Source organism: Euprymna scolopes, chromosome 5 (assembly GCF_053919585.1).
Source record: "Euprymna scolopes isolate OS-2025 chromosome 5, ASM5391958v1, whole genome shotgun sequence".
Lineage (NCBI taxonomy): Eukaryota > Metazoa > Mollusca > Cephalopoda > Sepiida > Sepiolidae > Euprymna > Euprymna scolopes.
In genome coordinates, this window is record NC_136486.1 from 14,617,869 (window position 1) to 14,640,323 (window position 22,455).

Genomic DNA, 22,455 nt, shown 5'->3' on the forward strand with positions numbered 1-22,455 from the left:
CTTCTGGACTCCAAATTATTCATATTTTTTCAACAGAGTTAAAGCAAATTCTCAATTGTCTTTTGTTCTCTTCGGAAAATTACACATTTCTTGTTAAAACCAAATGTTCGTGACATTTTTCTTCGTGAATATTAATTTGGTCGCGTTTTTACTGTTTAGCATTTCCAGATTTGTCTAGCGAATCTACTTATTTTTCAAAATAGAAGCGCTTTCAACGGTACTAATTGAAATGGAACGTTTTCTGCCGATTCGGACTTTGGAATTCCAGAAACAAATAAAAGAAGAAAAAGGAGACAGTTAAGAAAGAAGTAAGAAGAGAAAGAGGAAGAGTAGAAGAAAGAAAGTGAAAAAAAGCGAAAGAAAAGGCAAAAAAGAGAAACGTAAAGAAGATAAGTAAAAGAGGAAAGAAGACAATTCAGTGAAAAATTACGGGAAATACAGACAGAGTAAAAGAAAAAAAATCTAGAATTACATAAAAAAGCGACCCCCCCAAAAAAAACAGCAACAAATCCGACCAGAATTTATTTTCCAAAACCGCGATCTTATCAGCGTTAGAAAAATTTGAGTATCGTCCTGAATAGCAGTGGACATTTGATGCCTATTTTTGCAGATTTGTGGACGTATTCAGGATTGATTGTAAGTCATGGAGCGAGCAGAGTAAGGTTCCTTTTTTTTAAAGTTGGGGGGGGGGCGGAACATAAGTTCGTGGAATACATCATCCCTTAACAAACGAGCGAATAGTCCGTCGAGGAGACAGTAAAAAAGCTTCATGGAATTATACTGCCCAAAAATACGCTTATTCCATAAAAGATGGAGATGCATCAAGCTGACAAGCACAGAAGGCCAAGATTTCACCGCACTTGATTTCATCGTAAATAGACACTGTGTATCCTCATTGATAGCCGACGACTTTAAGGTCTTGACTTTTATTCAAGGCTTACCGTCGACCAAGGACACTGAACTCAGACGCTGGGTGCTAAACAGATTGGAAATGGAACCAAATATAAACTCTCTGAAATTAGCTGAGGGGTGCCAAAGAATGATCCCGAAGAAGAAAGCCTAAAAAATTATAGAAGGGACAGCTGTAGCATACATTGGAAATGTACGAAGTAACGTAAAATCTTACTTTCCAAACAGTCAAGCGAAAGTTAAATATAACTCTCCGGTAAAATCCCATAATACCTAAGTTACTCCGTTATCCATACCACGGATGTGGAGAACTCCACTGGCAGAAGGATTATTCATACCGGTTCCGGAAATGTGACTAGATAAAAACATTTAACTCTTAGACGCGCTCATCAGCGATGGTTGTCCAAAAGTAAACCACCTTTCAGCTGAAGTTGAAAAACTAAAGCAAGACCTGAAGAAGTCGTTCCCCAATGTGTTGTTGGACAAACAAAGCCGTTGTACAAAAATGGAGGAGACGTTCAAGTTACAAGACAATTACACCCCAGCCTTCAAAAAGAAACGCAGCTTACCATTTACTCCTATACATAAGTTTACCATAAAACTGGAGAGACTAGTCAAAGCAAAAAGTTTGACCCCATTCAACTACAGGGAGTGGACAGATCCCACCGGGTATATAAAGAAGTAAATTATGACCGGGTTGAATGCAGCACTTAAATATCATCATTACCCGCTACTCAGCTCCGAGGAAGGTTTTATGAAACTAAATGGAAGGAAAATATTCTCAAAAATAGATCTGAGCGAAGCGTACCTACACATTCCCGTTGAGGAGAAAATCTTAAAATTTGTGCGCAGTACTACTTACAAGGGACTATTGAAGTTCATAAGATTCGCTTTCTGGATCAAGTCGCATAAGCTGTCTTTTGATAGATAATCAACTCGATGTTCATTAGCTTTGATTATTTGATAGGATACCTGGACGATATTCTTCTGAAATGCGAATCTATAGTGCAACATAGAAAAAACGTTTTACAGGTTTTTGAAAAGATAAACGAGTACGGCTTCAAACTTAAGATACCAAACTAAAATACCTAAGGCAGATAATAGATTAAATGGTAAACGGCCCAGTACAGAAAGACCCATCGCGATAGAAAAATATGATTGAGTCACACAACATAACAACACTGCAAAGTTCTTTGGGCTTAGCTAATGACTAGCAAACCTTTCTTCCATAAATGCACACATTGCGCGTCTTTAAATGAACTACATAGGAAAAACAAGGGTTGGAACTGGACCAAGGAATGCAGGATGGTGTTCGAAAAGGTAAAAGAGGTGCTCACACCAGGACTATTCCTGACTGATTTCAGCGTACATTAAGACATTTTCGTTGCAATTGACGCGAGTGTGTATGAAATCGACGTGTGTACCATGTAAAAAATGTCCGACGGTTCAACGAAACCGATAGCACATGCGTCGAGATCCCTGCTGCGTGCTGAAAAGAATTATTTCCCGAGGGGGGAAAGAATTCTTAAGCATTGTTTTCGTGGTAATACTATTTCACAGATTTCACCATGGACAAGATTTCAAACTTTAAACATACCACAAGCCAATGATTTTCTTTCAAGAGAGTTAAAGAAAATTCATCTGCTTTATGTTCTGAACATTGAAGACCTTCCTTCGCAAATTAAGGGACGAGGCGACGAAAGAAAGTGTTGCCTACACATACGGCAAACAGGGTCCAACGATTGGAAAGAACCATATTAAATGTCGACTTCAATATGGAGTTCATTAAGTTAAATTTATGTAACAAATTATGTTCGCATAAGAAACAGACTATATATATATATATATATATATATATATATATATATATATGTGATTGCTTGACAGAAGTTTGCCATCTTTTCACATTAGTGTGTTGCGACTGTATGCACGTAGATGACTTTATCATTCAACTTTCGTCCTACATGAAATATGTGTCATAAAAAAAAACTTTTCTTCTGTTAAAAGTGATCGCATGATAATATTGTGAATCTTTGAATATCGTCTCTTGCAATTTTTAGATTTGCAGATCAGACAACAAATATGACAACACCGTTGTCATATCTTTAAAATTCGTTTGTGTTTTTGATTGTATGATTTCAGATGAGTTATAAAACCATTTTTTAAGATATCTTCCACTTACAATGCACTTCCATTCTTGTTAAAATTTCTCTGACATTATATTTTCGTGCTGCTATCTAAAAACACAAGACAGCAAAATCTACACGCTGCACATCAAAATCTTACACCTTTACCTGAGATTTCCCCTACAGTGATCGAGTTTTCGATAGGGCTTTAAGTTGTTCTTCAGAGAAATCCTTAACCCTTTTATTGGTTTCTGTTATCGCCTTTACCCCTATCAATCTTGCCATAAAACTATTGTTTAGGAAGTCTTTTGTCCTCCATCCTAACCAAGTGTCCAATCCAGCCCATTTGATTTTGAATGATTTTCATTTCTATAATAGTACTATTTGATCATTAAAAAACTAGTGTTGGGCGTTAGAGTCCTCCAGTTAATATTAAGTGTTCTCTGAATACAACTTTGATATATTGTCCAAGTCTCTGACCCATATAACAGTGTCGGGATAATGCATCCTTTGTAAACACTTACTTTGTTTTTAAGGTTATTCCCCTATCTGACCACATACGTTTTCCCAGTTTGCCAAAACCAGAACTGGCTTTGGCTATTCTGCGATTTATATCAGCATCAAGTATACAAATATAAGAAAAAATTGTCTCTGACATTAAACTTTTTACTATCAACCAAGATGTTTGGTTCAACATATGGCATTTCTTTAGGAGGTGAATACATAGCATACGTTTTCTTAATGTTAATGGTAAGTTCAACAGCTTTACTAGCCACTGATGACTTGTCCATAATCATCTGTGTGTCTGCTTCTGGATAGGAAACAATAATGTCGTTCATCTGCATATAAAAGTTCATGAACTAGGTTCTGAAAAGTTTTCGACTTTGCATTGAAACGTCTAAGGTTAAAAAGTTTACCTGATGTACGAGACCGAAACTTCACCCCAATATCACAATAGTTAAAAGCATGCACCAGCATCACAACGAAATACATGAAAAATTATATAGGATCACGTATATCCCTTTATTTCTCACCATATCAACTGAAATTGGATCAGACAGAGATCAATTATAGTTCACTCGTGCTTTTATATTATGGTGTAACTGCTGTAGAATATTAATAAAATTGAAGACAGCCCAGTTCCCTGAGAACCTTCCAAAGTGCTATGCGATTGATGGTATCTAAAGGTTTTGTCAGATCAACAAAAACTTGGTACAAACGCACGACTGCTTCATACATTTTCCCATTAGCTTTCGCGCAGAGAATATCATGTTCATTGTCCCGCGCCATATTTAAAATCACCTTAATTCTATGGTATGATAAAGGGACAAATCCATCTAAGCAACGATTTATAAACATCTTTGCTAAAACGTTTCCCGATGATTCAAGCAAGCTAATACACCTATAATCAGATGTTGAACGTTTTACATTATAAATTGGGATGGATTTTGCATCAATCTAATCCTGAAAGATAGCATTACCATGCCAAACAATGCCATGAGTGCATGGAATGCGTTGATAACGCTATAACCTCTAAATAGCAATAATGTAACAGGTATCCAGTCAAGTCCTTGTGCTTTTCCCTAATTAACGTTGGTTTATGTGTTTTCAGACTATCAATACGTGGATCAGTCACCGTCTCATTAACGATTTTTTTAGGAAGACTATCAATAGCATTTACTTCAGAGAGATTATCAAACAGATCTCGAAAATCTTGTCTATCGCTTTATGTTCCCGTTAACATTTTTTAAAAGGGCAAACCCATTTTTGTATTTCACATGAACCAATGTTAGAAGCTGCGGTTCCAAACTTTGTTGTATTTTGTAGTACATATATTTTGAATTTTTGCTGTATTTTTTATTTTACTTTTTCGTAAACTTTTCCCAGTTAGTTTAGCTGATCCATTAGAATACAAATATATAAGCCGTTTTCTTCTCTTCCAAAAGATTAGTGATTGTAGAATCATTTTTATCAAACCAATCTCTATGCTTCCTTTTCCTTAAGTCAATAATTTCAGCACCTTTGTAATATACTTGTGACTTGAATCGTTCCCAAGTTCCGTCGTATGAGATATTACTAATTGAGGTCCTAAGAATTTCACACGCTTTCTTATTTTGTGACTTGAAGACATCGATAAGTTTAGGAACTTTTAACTTCATTGACTCTGACCTTTTTCCTTATAAACAAATAAACTTTAGCACGAACGAGTTTGCGATGAGTGTCACAGTCTCCACATCGCATAACTCTTACGGTACACATACTCTGAAGATCACGCTTGCGCATGGCGACATAATCAAGAATATGACCATGTTTTGATCTAGGGTGTATCCAAGTTACCTTTTGAATAAGGTTTTGTTTGTGGAAGTTGTTACATACTGCAAGATTGTGTTCAGTGCACAAATACAAAAGAAGAATCATATTAAGACATTAAGATAGTGTTTTGATCACTTTCAACCCCTCCATTAAACTCCCCAAGCAAGAAAAAACATCTGCTTTCGGTCTCCATAGATCTTGATAAAACACCATTTTAATATCCTTCCTACTATCCAAAGTAGAGGCATATACTGAGACCACTGACATGTAATGATCACACGGTAAAGATACCTTCAGTAACATGATTCGATCACTAATTACAGAAAATTCCTTTAACTTAGCAAAACTAAAATGTCCCTTCCTCTTTACTCCCTTTGGGTTTGCCTTTCAAGGAAAACGTATACGTGCACACTTTTACAGTATATTTATTTTTATCACTAAAACGGGTTTTAGATAGACCAGCAATGTTCATGTGAAATCTAGCGAATTCTCTGACAAAAAAAAGCTGTTCTTCGCTTTGGATGAAGTAACTTTCGTATCAAGAAGTGTCATTACATTCCAGGTAGCAATATTCAATTTCGTTTACTTAATTAATCAAATTTTTTTCCTTTTTTTTTTCCTCTGTAAAAATGAACAACCGCCAGCCACAGGTAACTGACCAGCTGAAAATAGAAACAGACGATTTTACGTCACCTTTTCTGGACCTCCTCAATGTTCTAGGTGAGAAGCGCTGTATTTTAAGGGGCTGCTCAATCACAAAAAGCCCCCACCAAAACTATTTCCTGTCCTTTTAAAACAAGCAACGCTGTTAAGATACGCTTTACGCCGCTTTTATTTAGAATTGTAGCTTTATACTTCAAACTTATAAAGTCTATGCACGTCGCCTCGCCTCCATCGCCACAAGACTTGTAAAGAAGAGATATCCGTAAAAAGATTATCTAAATGATAAATACTTGTACGATACATGTATCACTTCCTGAGCATCCACCGTCAGAATCCAATGCCTAGCAAGTACAAGATAAATGATATAAAACAAGTAAGATGTTATTGGAGATGATGTAATTAAATCAGATTGGAGTTGATTTAAAAATGCATTTCTTCGGATCTATGCCAGAATTAATATTTATTTAGAATTCATTGTCATTATCAATTTTAGCAACTACATAATTTAGAAAAACAGAAAACGCATGTAAAATGTGGCAAGCGATCGATTTTTATCCTGTGTTATAAATCGTTATGAAATAACTTTAATGGACTTGAGTGTTAACGCCGTGTCCGCATATTTTTGTTATATAATCTGATTTAAATAATAAATTATGAATGTACATATACTATATAACTATTAAATAAGGTACCTTAATTGTCAAACATGCATAAATAAAACAAATAATTAAAAAAACTATAATCTTTTTGATGGAATCGAACCCAGATAAGCTCGATAAAAAAACAAAAAAAAAACAACACCTCTTAAACAAAACAAACTTTAACGCACATCATTTGTTAAAATATGTAACCAAAATAAAAGTCAGACATCTTCATTATAAAGGTAATATACCAACAGAGATTAAACTTAAAAATAAAACAAAAAGGTCAGCAAATATCTAATTACATACTCGGCCAACACGTATCATAATCGCTAGTTACTTAGAAAAAGCGGTTCCATTCAATATATATAACTTATCGTTTATAAAACCTCATGATTCAAACTATATTGGAAAATGAGTGCAACTGTTGTCGTCTTATGTGAATATATGAATTGCTATAAAACCAGTGTATCGATATAAAAGAATGCCGCATGCACCGCAGTTGTCTGTGGTACAGGCTTCAAACCTGTAGATGATAAACGTCAGAATAGTTCGATTCCACCTTCAGGGCGTTATGTTCCTTTTTATGAATACTTTACAGATATTTTTGCAGTGAAGTCACCATAGTTCAAGGTCCAAAGACCGGTTGAAATACTTTCTAGTTAGAATTATTTTTAAAAAGATATAGACCTGAAAGTTATGAAACTTGTTAGGTCAAAATGTTTCTGTGGACGAACGTGATTTGGACTTGGCTCACATAGATTGTCAAACGTTTACAACTCCTTCACTGTAACCTTTCTGATGATGATGATGATGATGATGATGATGATGAGGCTTGTGGTGGTTGTGGTGATGGTTTTAGTAGTGGTAGCTTTATTCTTGTTGTACAAATGTTACTTTTGTCATTTGGCGAAATACTAGCTGGTAGCACCGCAGTTTCCGGTCGTACTATACGCTTAAACATGATATTTTTTACATGGTAGTCACCAGTTATCAAGGCCCGGAAGCCACTCGGGGATAAAGGTTATTGCCTGTACACTAATCAATGGGATAATATCGTAGTAATCGTTAGTAATGGAGATTTGATAAAGTGTCATACATAAGGGGGTGGTTTATCATGAATTTGTTTATGTTGGACTTGAAGACATCCAAGTTATTTTTAGATAAGAAACAGGCCTGACGTGTTCGAGCATGCTTGGCTACTAAACTTTTCCCTCAACACACACCTTCAAACAGCCGGGTAACGCCGGGAACTCAGGCAAATATATTTGCGTAAGATACTTCGCTTATATCGCACATAAATGTCCTAATAATGCTGCTGTTCTGAAACCCTTGACGTAATTTTCTAATTATATAAAACTCAGCTACGTCTTAATATGGAGTACTGTTGACGCATTTAGAGGGAAACTGTAAAGGGTATCGTTTCCTTTTTTGACAGGGTTAAAAATTGGCTTTAAAATATAATCGGCGAGGCAATTTTCTCCACTCTAATTTCTTTTTCTTACAGAAGAGATGTAGTGATTCTATTTTTGCTTTCTCGTTATTTTCATGACAATAACTCGACTGAGCTTCTGTTTCAAAATTATTTGTTCAAATGCTCGTCTAACTACAACAATTATCAACAATTTCCCTTACAATTCATCTGTGCTTAAATGTAAACGTAAATTCCATGAGAATAGTTTCTTTCTTAGAAGTAGCGGCCTATAAAACACGATGGCATGGCCATTTCCAAGTCTAATGAAAACAGAAATACAAAAGTTTTACCATTGTCGATCTTTACGATGTTATTGCATAGGTGACATGATACTCATAATAACTGTTCGGGTTGTGATAAGCACCGATCAACATCCAACAAATATACGACCGAGAAAATAATTTAAATTCATCACCGACGAATCAAATATATGTTCTATAGTTTATTCCATTCGAATAAGGGATGTTTATTTTTTTTTTTACACGGTGGTCACCACTTATCAAGGCCCGGAAGCCACTCAGGGATAAGGGTTATTGCAAGTACAGTACGTTAGTGTGGAGATTTTAAAGAGTTTACTTAAGGGGGCGGTTCATTAGGAATTTGTTAACGATGGACTTGAAGACATCCAAGTTGTAGTCAGGTGGGAAGCAGGCAGACGGAACAGAGTTCCACAGGCGTTCAGTTTTAAGAAAGAAGCTTTGTTCATGGAATCCACGTTTGATTTAGGCACAGATAAAGAGTGGGGGAAATTTTTCACAGTGGATTCAGCTAGACGGGTGTTTTTCGTGAAAGATTGGCGAGGGGGGACCAGAGATTGGAGTTCAGACGAGCACTTGCCATGGAAATAATGTTAAAACAAGGATATCTCCCACTAAGCCACGAAGTCGAGTTTGTACTCTGTCAAAGCAGGATAGGCTGTTTTTAGCAGCTCCTGCCCAGATATGGCAGCAGTATTCCATCCTTGGACGTACTTGTCTTTTAATATTTTTTTAATATTTTAATACTTGGCTTTTAATATCTAAATACGATAAATAACATTTGCATTACACGCCATGAAACATAGTCTTAATAACCTTTGAAACGAGTTGGGTAAACACTGCTTCAAGCCTTATTGCACTCCGCTCTCTGGCATTTGTATCAATGTTATCCAAGCTTTAATGTTTTACTCTTCGTTTATCTAGCAGATAAATAACAGGTTGGATTAATTGACGTGTTTTACATTTATTTTGCACCTGTTTCATACGAATTTTATTGGCGATTATCACACCAGACCCTTGCATCATGCTAAGTTCTTTTATATCTTGTCATTGTAATTCGCAAATTGAGTTAGATTTTAAATTATTACATATCGTAGTTAGGGGTCACTACATCAGCCATTACTGTTTTCTATGTTTACAAACATTATTGGTGATCGTTTAGAAGTTGGATAGAAGTCGAACAGCTGCACCATCTAAATTAAGAATATTTAATTTTTAGAATGTCATAATAAAACTAAAGGGGAGGGTTAAATCCATTAGGTAAAATTGAACTAAAATTAGTTAAATAAAATGTAAACTATAGTCAATTCGTAACGCTGCAGTGTCACCACGAGAAGCTTATCGTTGTTGACTTTGGTAAAGTATATACACGTAAGATATAGAACATATAGCTAATCAATTTTCATAAAAATGTGGATAACACCAGGGATATAAGATAATGAAAGAGAATAAAATGAGTCAATATTAATAAGATTGGCGCCACTTATGGAATGTAGTGTTTTTATTTCTGTTTGAGTAAATATTTATTTGAAATACGTGGTAATCATTTACTTTATAAAACGTACATTGAATAATTAGCAAAAACTAAATTAATTATACGAATGAATCTAGCCATATAATTGCTAGTCGATTCTACTAATCGGTATAAAATCTCTTGCAACATATTTATATGTTGTCCAGATATCTGCGTTGCGTGAGCCAAACCAGCGGGTGATTGACATCAGAATGGTTCGATTTCAATTTGTACCTTCAAGACAATTGAAAAAGTTTGCTCTATTTTTTTATAGAACTTTTATTAGAATTCATCTAAGCATGTATTCAAATATACTGGTCAATTTTATTTAAAAATTTATAAAATCGAAGGCGATCAGTAATTCAAATAAACATAATCAAATATTGGCCGTTTTAGGCCCAATGTCAGTAAAAAAAAATCTCGAAAGCCAACATAAATTGGGATAAATACATTGAGTTTATTGTTTATATTGTTATGAGATTGGTGGGCTCTCTCTACCGTGCTGATATGTTATTCACACCTGAGAATACCTTTTATCTCCACAAGGCCACTGTTTGCCCATGCATGGAGTATTGTTGACACATCTGGGCTGAGACACCTGCCACTAGTCCCTCGATCCTTAACATAATTCAAGAAAGAGGCCCCAACCTTATAGGTCCTGTCCTATTACCTCAACTTCAATACATGCCCCATAGCCTAAACGTGGCAGTTTCTTGCTTGTTTTACAAGTATATTAATGACAAGGACTCGGCAAACTAAAAGCACTAGTAATCCCTCGATAAAAATGCCTTCGGAAAACCCGAAAAGCAACAAAATCCCACCCCTAAACTGCAGAGACCCCGAAAATCCTTATTTCTCAATCTATTTTTCCATAACAATAAGCGTAAAGTTAGAATCGGGGTGTAGTATATTTCGTTATCATGATTGCATGGGTATATATGCTGATGGGTATATATGCTGATGACACCACACTCTATAACAGGTATGCCAGAAAAACAAACGAACACATAACTAAAGAAACGGTAAAAACAAAAGACGTTGACCTCAAATCTGTAGTTAAATGGGGACAAAAATGGATGGGCACATTCAATGCTGTCAATACTAAACTGGTTTCCTTCAATAATTACAAGAAACCTTCTCTGCCACCAATAGCTATGCTAGTGACTCCCTATCTGAGAGTACATCCTTCAAACTGCTTGGCCTAACGTTCACAAGAAACATGAGTTGGAACAATTATTTGAAAACATTGCCAGGGCCGCTGCGAAGAAGGTAGGTTCTCTCTACCGTGCTAGAAAACTACTAACACCCGAAAGTATCATGTACCTCTATAAGGCAATCATTCGCCCATGTATGGAGCATTACTGTCATATTTGGGCTGGTGCATCGGCTACTAGTCTCTCGCTCCTTGATACGGTTCAAAAGAGAGTCGCAAATCTGATAGACCATGAACTGGCATCTAAGCTTCAGCCTCTGTCCCATCGACGAAACGTTGCATCCCTCTCCCTGTTCTACAAGTATTATAATGATGAATGCTCTGATGAACTGCAAGCACTTGTGCCACCACGAAATGAACACCCTCGACAGACCCGACAGGCTGCAAAATCCCACCCCCACACTGTAGAAAGTATAACTTAAAAATATCCTTGATGAGGAGCTTGTTTAATTAATCCGTTTCTATCCAATTACCCCATTACCGTTTATCACGGTGCTCATTAATTAACCCATACACTTGAGTAGCATCTAGACCTCGATAAGTGGGGACTTCACTCAAACTATTCACAAAGATCTACGTAACGCCCTGAAGGTGGAATCGAACCACTCTGACGTTAATCAGCTACAGGTTTGAAGCCTGCACCGCAGACCACTGCAGTTCATCCGGGCATTACTTGATATCGATACATTTGGTTTTATAGCAATGCATATATTCACTTAAGACGACAACAGTTGAACTCATTTGCATATATAGTTTTAATTATGAGGTTTTAAAAATTAACGGTTTCATATATTGAATGAAACCGTTTTTTTAAAGTAATTGTCTATCGTAATAAGCGTTTTACCGAGTATATAATTAGATCTTTGCTGATTTTTATTGGTTTATTTTTAACTTTAAGCTGTTTTCATCTTATTTCTATGTTGCATATAATTTTATACGAAGATATCTTACTCATTTTGATATATGTCGATAATATGTATCTTAACAAATGCTGCGCGCTGAAGTGTGATCCGTAGCCGAGCGATTTCTGTAATGGCATTGATGGGCATGTATCCAGCCAATCTGAGTTCGATTCCATCAAAAAGTCGACGTATTTTTTTTATTATTTCTTTTAATAAGGAATATTAAAAACCTTAAATGCATTAATTACTGATTATTTACTATGATTATATGAATACTTTTCACTTAAATCAAATTATATAAAACTATTAATACACAGCGTGAACATTTTACGCTAAAATAAATTAATGACGTTAAATATACAGTAATTATGTTTTAGGGAAAACGTTATGTATACTATCTCTAATGTAAACTGTTGTGGGAAGGCAGTGAGTGTTTCAACTTTCTACTAATTTTGAATACAGCTTCTCCTGGTCTTAATCAAAGGTAAATAAGAATTTTTGAGTCGAATACATTTCATTCATAAAGAAAGGTTCTTATTTCATTGCATTCTCATGAAGGACAAGTGATCTCAAAACAAAATTAAAATGCAACAAAGAAGCAGCTACCCCCCCAAAAAAATAATATCTTCATACTTATATTGTTAATCCCTTAAGTATAGGAGATAATGCATAGAGTGATAGATTACAGGTACCGAGCAGACATCTCCGCCACACAGCGATAAGATTAGACACAAGGTCAATTTATACAGGAAATCTTGCATCCCGAAATCGGCTACTCTCGATGGACTGTAAAGAAAACAAGCAAAAAAACTGTCGTCCGGTCGGCATTCCGTCCAGAATGGCAGAGCATTAATTTGCACCCTTACTAAAAGAGGAAACGAAAAGTTAAAAATCTTTTGCAGCATGTGAAAACAATATGTAATGCATAGGATTTTTTTAATTACATTTTCATCCCAAACAAGGCACATGTAGTTTTCTAGCACGGTAGAGAGAGCCCACCTTCCTTGCAGAGGCCCTGGCAATGCCCTCGATGTAATTGTTCCAACTCATGTTTCCTGTGAATGTTATGCCAAGGAGCTCGAAAGACGTACTCTCAGATAAAGAGTCGTTGGCCATTGCTATAGGTGGTAGAAAAGGTTTCTTGTAATTATTGAAGGAAACTACTTTAGTTTTGGCGGCATTGAACGTGACCATCCATTTTTGTCCCCATTCCACTACAGATTGGAGGTCATCTTCTAGTGTATCTGCCATTTCTTTAGATATGTGTTCATTTGTTTTCCTGTCGTGTCTGTTATAGAGTGTGGTGTCATTAGTACATATACCCATCTCAGAGGAAATTTTGTCGGGGAGGTCATTTATGAATATCAGGAACAGTAGAGGTCCGAGGATAGACCCCTTGGGCACTCCCGCATTTATATCATATTGTTTAGATGTACGACCGTCGAGGACAACCTTGATTTTTCTCTTACCTAAGAAGGATTTAATTATGTTAAGTATTCTACCAGTGATACCGCATGATCTAATCTTCCTGGGGAGACGCTCATGCCATACCCTGTCAAAAGCCTTAGATATGTCTAGAGCTACCGCTCTGCCCTCCACCGCTTTGTCCAGTGAATGGTATTGAAATCGATCATTTGAAACAGCTTTATTTTTTGTGTTCCAGGGAAAATCAGTTATAAGAAATAAGCTAATTAATTATTGGATTTTAATTAATTATAAGATGAAACTCTAATAATTTAAACTCGATAGATAACGACAAACTTACACCTATTTATATAGGAGGGGAGATTATCATCAAAAGTGTCCTAAATTTTTAACTTAGCACCGGACTTACTACTTAGATATAAAGTAAGTCCTGAATTTTTAACTTAGCACCGGACTTACTACTTAGATATTTAGTAAGTAACTTTTCCCCCATTCCCCCCCCCCCTTTTTTTTTTTTAATGGAGAGTAGATAATACAGTGGATGTGTTATCGGCATCTCCAGTAACTCTCGCTTCTCCTATTTTGTCATCCAGTCCTCATTCAATGGGTGATTTTTCTGACAAAGGGTGAAGAAAAAGCTGCTTAAAGATCGGTAGTACTTGGTGACCAGTAGTCTGAGTTGTCGGAAATTTTTCTGTCTCTATCTGTCCTTGTGGCCATGTCACTAGTAAGGGTGCTGGAGGTAAATGTTTGTCTGGGCTGACGTTATCCGCCTGATAGTCAGGGACCCGAACCTTGGATTAACCACTAAGGAGGCTGTCCTATCAGCAGGCGCAAAGTACTGGGACTGCTGTATTGCCATTTGGTGAGTGGATCTGGACCATGCAGTAGTCTCTGGTGGGGCCTCTCGATGCTATACTAGTGGGTAATTGTTACGGCTTTACCTTTTCGTGTGCTACAAAAAATAAATTTCCTGTCTTTTTCTCTCTTACTTTCCCTCTCTGTACTGCTCTAACCAAGTATGCCGACCTATTCCACAAATCCCTAAACCTCAACATGAAATATCTCCAGAATAAAAACTCGATTAAACCTAGAACCCCATCTTCCAACGTAGACCCCTACTACCAGATCTCCTTCTCCAACATCAGGGGTCTACGTTCAAACCTTCCAGAGGTTGAAACCCAATTACAGGAGACGAAACCGGACATATTATTTCTAAGTGAAACTGGAATAGGGCAGACCACTTCCCTAGATGAGTTCATAATTAACGGATACTCAAATTTAACAGCTAAATCTGACCCCCAAGATCGCCATGGGCATGGAATATGTGCCTACATTAAGGATGGCTTCCCGTGTGGCAGGATATCTCTAGAGAACATCCTAATTTACCCTATATGTGCTTCAGGGTTGCACTTGCTAACACCACTGCATTTATATTTGCCCTCTATAGGCCCCACAACAGCGGAGTTACTATCTTTAAGAGCATATCTGAGAAAATAGACCACATACTGTCTTCACATCCCTCGGCTAACATCCACATATGTGGTGACTTCAACGTCCATAACGTGGAATGGCTGACCCATTCAAATAAGACAGACGATGAGGGGAGGTTTTGTCATGATTTTGCCATTGCTTATGATCTCACTCAGATTGTTCGCGAACCCACCCGTGTGTCCGATACACCCGGTCAATATGCAAGCTTCTTAGACCTTTTTCTCTCAACTTCCCCTGAGCTATGTTCATATTCCGTTCATTCTCCTCTAGGATCCTCCGACCACTCCGTCGTATCAGTTAAGATAAAAACGAAATGTAAGAAGCCCCCAGACGTACCCCTCCACCGTACTGTATACCGATACTCTATGGCCGACTGGGATAGCTTCCGTACATTCATATCTGATTTACCTCTGCACTCCATGTTTAAAAAGGATATGTCCTCTATAGTATCAGATCTAACCGAATGGTTAATTGCAGGCATAGACCAATTCATACCATCTAAAAAATTCCAACAAAAACCTAACAGCCAGCCATGGTTCTCCCCAGAATGTGCTGCTGCTATCGCGCACAGAAATCACTTTTTCCATAGCTACCAACGTAATAGATGCACTGAGACTAAAGCTGCTTTTAGGTCTGCCAGCAACCACTGTAAAAGAGTAATAAAAAATGCAAGAGAGCTATATGCCCAGTCTGTTAAATCCAAGGTAGCTGATCAGCGGCTTGGATCCCACCAGTTTTGGCAAATAACAAATAGGATCCTGAACAGAAGTGTGCGTTCTATCCCAACCATTATCAATGGATCAGAGGTCATCTCATCAGCGTCAGACAAGGCCAAACTATTTGCAAAGAACTTTGCAGCTAATTCTACCCTATGCGACGAAGGCCATCAACTCCCCATATTTCCTCCTATAACACAGAACAAGCTAGGTAACATACAAATATCCGTGCATGAGGTCGCCAAGCTAATAAAGAACCTAGATTCCAGTAAAGCAACTGGCCCTGATGGCATCCCAATTATAGTGTTAAAAAGCTTCAACCAGAACTTGCTCCCATACTTACGAAACTATTTAAGCGCTGCCTTCAGGAGAAGTGCTTTCCGACTCCCTGGAAGACCTCATCAGTTTGCCCTGTATTTAAGAATTCAGGTGATAAGTTATCTCCCTCTCAATACAGACCAATAAGTCTCCTGTGTGTTATGAGTAAGTTGCTGGAATCCATATTAAATAGAGAAGTAGTCAACCACCTCAGCAGGAATAACCTTCTTAGTGACACACAATATGGTTTCCGCTCTGCAAGATCTACCGCAGATGTGCTGACGGTTATATCCCACAGGATTAGTGAATCTCTTGACAAAGGCTTCCTTTCTAGGGCAATTGCTCTCGACATATCAAAGGCCTTCGACAAGGTATGGCATAAGGGTCTACTTCACAAGATTTCCAGCTACGGTATAACTGGAAATGTTTTCTCAATCATTAAATCATTTCTCTCCGATAGGCTCATAAGAGTAGTGGTAGATGGACAAAAATCGGAGGCCTGCAATATAAATGCTAGAGTCCCTCAGGGGTCAATCCTGGGCCCAACTCTCTTCCTGATCTACATCAATGACCTCCCTAAACACATACTTAAATCATTCGTTGACATCTATGCTGATGACACGACCATCTACGGCAACACATCAAACGCTGTAAATGACAAAGTTCTCTCTGATTCTCTCTCCTCTGATCTTGAGTGCGTGGTTCAGTGGGGGAAAAGGTGGCTGGTTACCTTTAATGCATCCAAAACCAAACTGCTATCCTTACATCATCAACGCTCTGATCCCCAGCTGGCATCAATTGTGATGGATGGCTCTCCTCTGGGTGAGGCCCCGTGTTTTGACAAGCTTCTGGGTTTGACCTTTACTCCTGATCTGAAATGGAACACGTACATCAAGTCTGTTGCCAAGGTCGCTGGAAAGATGGTGGGATCCTTCTACCGCTCCAGAAGATATCACACTACGGATGCAATTCTCTATCTATATAAAAGCCAAGTACGTCCAAGGATGGAATACTGTTGCCATATCTGGGCAGGAGCTGCTAAAAACAGCCTATCCTGCCTTGACAGAGTACAAAATAGACTTCGTGGCTTAGTGGGGAATGCCCTTTTCTCTACCCTGCAACCTCTCTCCCACAGAAGAGACGTTGCGAGCCTGTCCTTGTTTTATCGTTATTTCCATGGCAGATGCTCGTCTGAACTCCAATCTCTGGTCCCCCCTCGCCAATCTTTCACGAAAAACACCCGTCTAGCTGAATCCACTGTGAAAAATTTCCCCCACTCTATATCTGTGCCTAAATCAAAACGCAGATTCCATGAACAAAGCTTCTTTGTTAGAAGTGCACGCCTGTGGAACTCTGTTCCGTCTGCCTGCTTCCCTCCGGACTACAACTTGGATGTCTTCAAGTCCAATGTTAACAAATTCCTAATGAACCGCCCCTTAAGTAAACATTTCAGCAAATCTCCTCACTAACATAATGTACTTGCAATAACCCTTATCCCTGAGTGGCTTCCGGGCCTTGATAAGTGGTGATCACTGTGTAAAAAAAAAAAAAAAAAAAAAAGCTTTATTCATGAAATTTTCGTTTAGTTTTAGGTAAAGATAGGGAGTAATAGGAATTGTTATGAGTTGCTGTACCTAAGTGAGTGTTTGTTAGGTACGGGCAAAATGAATGCCGACGCTCAAATGTATAAACATTTTGACCCCTCCCTTTACTTAAATATTCACCAAAAATTAGGAAATTAACTAATTTTAATTAAATATTCAGTACTTATAAAATAATGATCAAGGAATAGGATAAATTTATTAATTTTATTTAAATCTTAGTGAAAATATATTATTGTTTTAAACAAAAAACACCTTTATTAAAGTTATGATTTTCTGTAGTAAAAAAACCAAAGAATTTATTTTTGCTTTTTTATGAAATTAAAGGATCGTAAATTATAACAATTTTTAAAAGAATATTAAATCTTTACATGAAAAATTACGAAAAAAAGTTCGTATTAATGAATTCCATATAACCCGAAACTTCTCGAACTATAGATATTACCGTTGAATGAAGCATGTTTTATTTAATATTTGCTCACAAAAATAAAATAGCAAAAATATTTCTACTTTTTTTTTAAATTACAGATTTCGCATAATTTTTATATGCAAGATTTTAATAATTTACTTGTTCGCATGAATGTGATACTTTCGGCGTAACATAAATTTTATATAATCTCGGACAATAATTAAAACAAAAATAATTTAAAAACAGGAACATAAAAATAATTAAATTAAAAACTGATAAAAATTGATACAAACGTTCAAAATAGGAATGTGCAGATGCACGTTTGGGAAAGAATAAATCTGACACCCCTATCTCCTTTTATTATAGTGCTTTTGTTTTGAAACATTATTTAGATTGGCTGTAATTTTGGTTTTCCGGATAATTGTGTTTACAAACCTTTATTGGTTGCGACTTGGCTAGCGACAGAATTACTGGCTTTTTGAGGGTTAATTAAGCTATTTTTGTACAAGCAAGGCGCTTATTTTTTATTTAATTCACTATCTTAAGAATTTACCAATTTTCTTTGAAATAGACCTAGAAACCTAATATTTATATTTTAAAGGATTTTTACAATGAATTTTTTTAACTTCAAAATTTTGCTGAATTGGTTAGCTTGCCGTAAAATATTTTTCATAAAAAATTTTTTTCACGCGTACAAATATTTCTTTCCTTTAGGAAATTCACTTTAGTCTCTAATTTTTCAAATTTAATCAAAAAATAGTGGGACACCTACAAAAATTATGATTAATCGGCCTTCAGAACTTTATCCGCCCATTTTTGCCTTTACCGTGTGTTTCTCCGTAATGTTTTACAGGGGGTAACCATACAGTGAGGCTAAGCCGAGCGCCTCTTATGAAAATAAGGTTGGGTCAAAGCTAGAAGAGTATTATTAGCACTCTCTCTCTCTCTCTCTCCAGGTATGTGAACATCACTTAATGGTATGAAATATTTGACTCTGATATAGGTACAAGATTGAGTCTGGGGTAAGATATCTTTTTTGTTTGTACTTTGTGTATATTTGGAATTTATTTTCAATTTCCTCACTTGGATTAAATTAAAATTTACTAATAAATTGATGTGAAATAATTCTACCAAATATAAGATTATTCTTATTAGCTAATAGGCGTGCTTTTTGAAATAGCAACATTAGTTTTTTATCATTATATTAGGGCTAGGACAACTGAATATTATTGTGTATTGTGTTAATTCCCGATTGTGTATCCGTTGATATCTTATATATTTTTATATAGAGTGATATGGGTCTCGGTTGATTTACTGTGCCTAACTTTGTCGGATATTTATTTAAGAATCAAAACCGTGGTTAGACTATTTTGTTGTCATAACCTTACAGCTTACATAGCTTTGACATTACTCGAACTCATTGCACCGAACTTTAAGAACTTCATAATGTTACGCATTCTAAATTGAAATGAAATAAGTCGGCCACTTAAGCTCACGTACGCAGATCAGGAAGTAACTCTCGGCCGTTTGACATTTACGCTTTATATAAATATTTATTTCAACTGTATTTCTCGCGACTAATGTTGGCCGCGCGGTTTGTTCTTTGTTAAATGTGTCAGAGATAGCTTCGTTACAGGGCTCTAATCTCCCGACCGGCTGTAATCGTAATTCCCTGCACCGCTGATTCTCGAAAGTATGCAACACTAATGTATGTAAGAATAAAAACATTATTATAATAATAATTATTATATATATTCATATTTCATTGGGCACAAGTTAATTTTGTTGAATATTTTTCTTACGTCGGACAGTATGGCAGGTGCTCGTCTGAGCTCCAATCTCTCGTCCTCTCTCACAAATCTTTCACGAGAAACACCCGTCTGGCTGAAACTACTGTCAATAATTTTCCCCACTCTTTATCTCTGCCTAATTCAAAATTTAGATTCCATGTGCAAAGTGGAACTCTCTGCCGCTTGCCTGTTTCTCACCTGACTATAACTTGGACGTCTCAAGTCCAACAGAAACAAACTCCTGGAAAACCTCCCCCTTAAGTAAGACACTCTATCAAACCCTCCAATACTAATGATTACTACCATACTATCTCATTGATTACTGTACACGCAATAACCTTTATCCCTGAGTGGCCTTCGGGCCTTGATAAGTTGTGACCCCCATGTAAAAAAAAGAATATGAACCACACTTTTAAAATAGGGTCTTAAATATTATCGTATATACGTAGGTATGTAGCGGACACACAGGCAGACATTCTTCTCATCATAGAATATATATAGAGATAAAGCATATTATTCTAACTTTTTCTATCCTTCAGCGCAAATACGTACGAGACCGAGAAAAAAGAGCCAAGGATATCAGGAATTGTTGCTCTTGGGGTTTATTTTATAGATTTTGGTTTTTATTCCAATTTGCCATGACTCTCTGTATTATGCTAACCTGTCACATGCCAATTCAAAAACGATCGCCAACGACGTATTCTTGTTGTTAAATTGAATAAATAACGACATATCAGCTACAATTCTGTACGCTGTAACACTTTCAACAAAAACAAAAGAGGTGTGTGATTGACTGATGGATTTGAAATACTGGACAATACAATGTAAAATACTTCTGAAACTATTGCGCTACGTAAACCTTACGCTCTTGGTAAACTTATTAATGTGAAAATTCAATTTAATCACGACTAAGATAGCAACTAGTGTTTAATTAATGGCATATATATATATATATATATATATATATATATATATATATATATATATGAATAGTGTTTTGGGAACAAGAAAACCAGCAAAGTGCTCAATTAAAATGGAAAATCCGAAATATAAGAGCGTAATTTATATTTTGTGTACAGAAAGTTGTTAGATGAGACAAGTCATTGCTACCGTCGATTTCAAGCCCGATAGTTAGGACCGTTTAAGATATCCATATCAAACTCTTTTAACAACGAATATTGGCTTAGGAGAGTTTGATATAGATACCTTAGGTGGTCCTAACTAACTGGCTTGAAACCGACGGTACCATCTAACAACTTTCTGTACACAAAATGTAAAAATATATGTGTATATATATATGTGTGTGTGTGTGTGTGTGTGTTTGTATACACAAAATATAAAAATATATGCATATATATATATACACACACACATATATGTTTATATTTTATGTACAGAAAGTTGTTAGATGAGACCAGTCATTGGTACGGTATATATATATATATATATATATATATATATATATATATATATATATATATATATATATATATATATATATATATATTGTGGCAACTAAGATGCTTTTTAGAAAACAAACAATCGTGGCTTTTCTTTATTTTTTTATTTTCTTACATTGAAATTATATTACTTACAAATAAATACATATATTATTGCATATGTTCCCGATAAGCGCTTCGTTATAGTTATTGAGGCTTTTTGAAAATTGAAACATTATTCAATTTGTCAGTGATAAATAGCTACAATAACTTGCACCAAAAGACAAATCACTACACATAAGTAAATCCAAATGAAAAAAGCTGAAATTCGGAAAATTATTATATGTATAAAAGTGTATATATATATATATTTATTTTTAAAACAGCAATCTATGTACATGAATGTTTCGGGGCTCTACCCCTCTTCAGCGTAGATTGACTGTTATTAGGACTCGAACCCGGGACCTTATGTATTTCAGTCCAGCGTCTTATCTATAACACTATGATGCCATAGACGATTTACTGTTTAGTTTTCACCGTTTATATATTTACGTAGTTTTTTTGTTGTTGATTTCAAGGTAAAGACGCTAACCTCAATATCCTTAAACAACTCAACGACAAAAAAACTACGTAAATACTGTATATATACATATAGTTATTTTTTTGCTATAATACTTAAATACCTACAGAAATAATAAGTGTTTCATCCTTTCGGGAATCTTCAGTGCAGGGAGTCACGATTAACACCAGTCCAGAGATTCGAATCCGGCAACACGAGCCAACTCTGGCTCGATTAGCAAAGACCGTATCCAATCGGTTACCATAAACCGCGAGAAATACCGTTGAATTTAAACATTGTATTTTTAAATGTTCTTAACGTCAGTGATAGTGATCTAATCGTTTATCATATATATATATATATACATATATATATAAATAAATGTTTAGAGGTACAGAATTTATATATAGTTTTAAAAATGATAAGCGGAAGTTTCTCGAGAGCTCTTTCGGCTATCATCTCATCAGGAGAAAATCTAAAGCGTACAAAATAATATTGTGTCGAAAAATAAAGAGTTCTAATGGGGAACTTATTAAATGCTTTTCCGTCTTTTAGCAAGGATAGTTTGCCTTACATCCAAAATAGCAATATTGTATATCAATTTAAACGCCAGTGCGATGCTGGTTATGTAGGGCGAACATCTTTGCACCTTTAGACTTGTATAAACCAGCATGTTCCATCGAAGATCAGACA

At 36.1% G+C, this 22,455-nt stretch overlaps 1 non-coding gene across 1 annotated transcript; it reads right to left on the bottom strand.

Annotated features, from left to right (window-relative positions):
• Nucleotides 1–11,690: 11,690 nt before the first annotated feature.
• Nucleotides 11,691–11,777, bottom strand: Trnastop-uca (transfer RNA opal suppressor (anticodon UCA)). The gene has a single exon. It is a non-coding gene; the product is annotated as a tRNA-Sec (tRNA).
• Nucleotides 11,778–22,455: the final 10,678 nt, after the last annotated feature.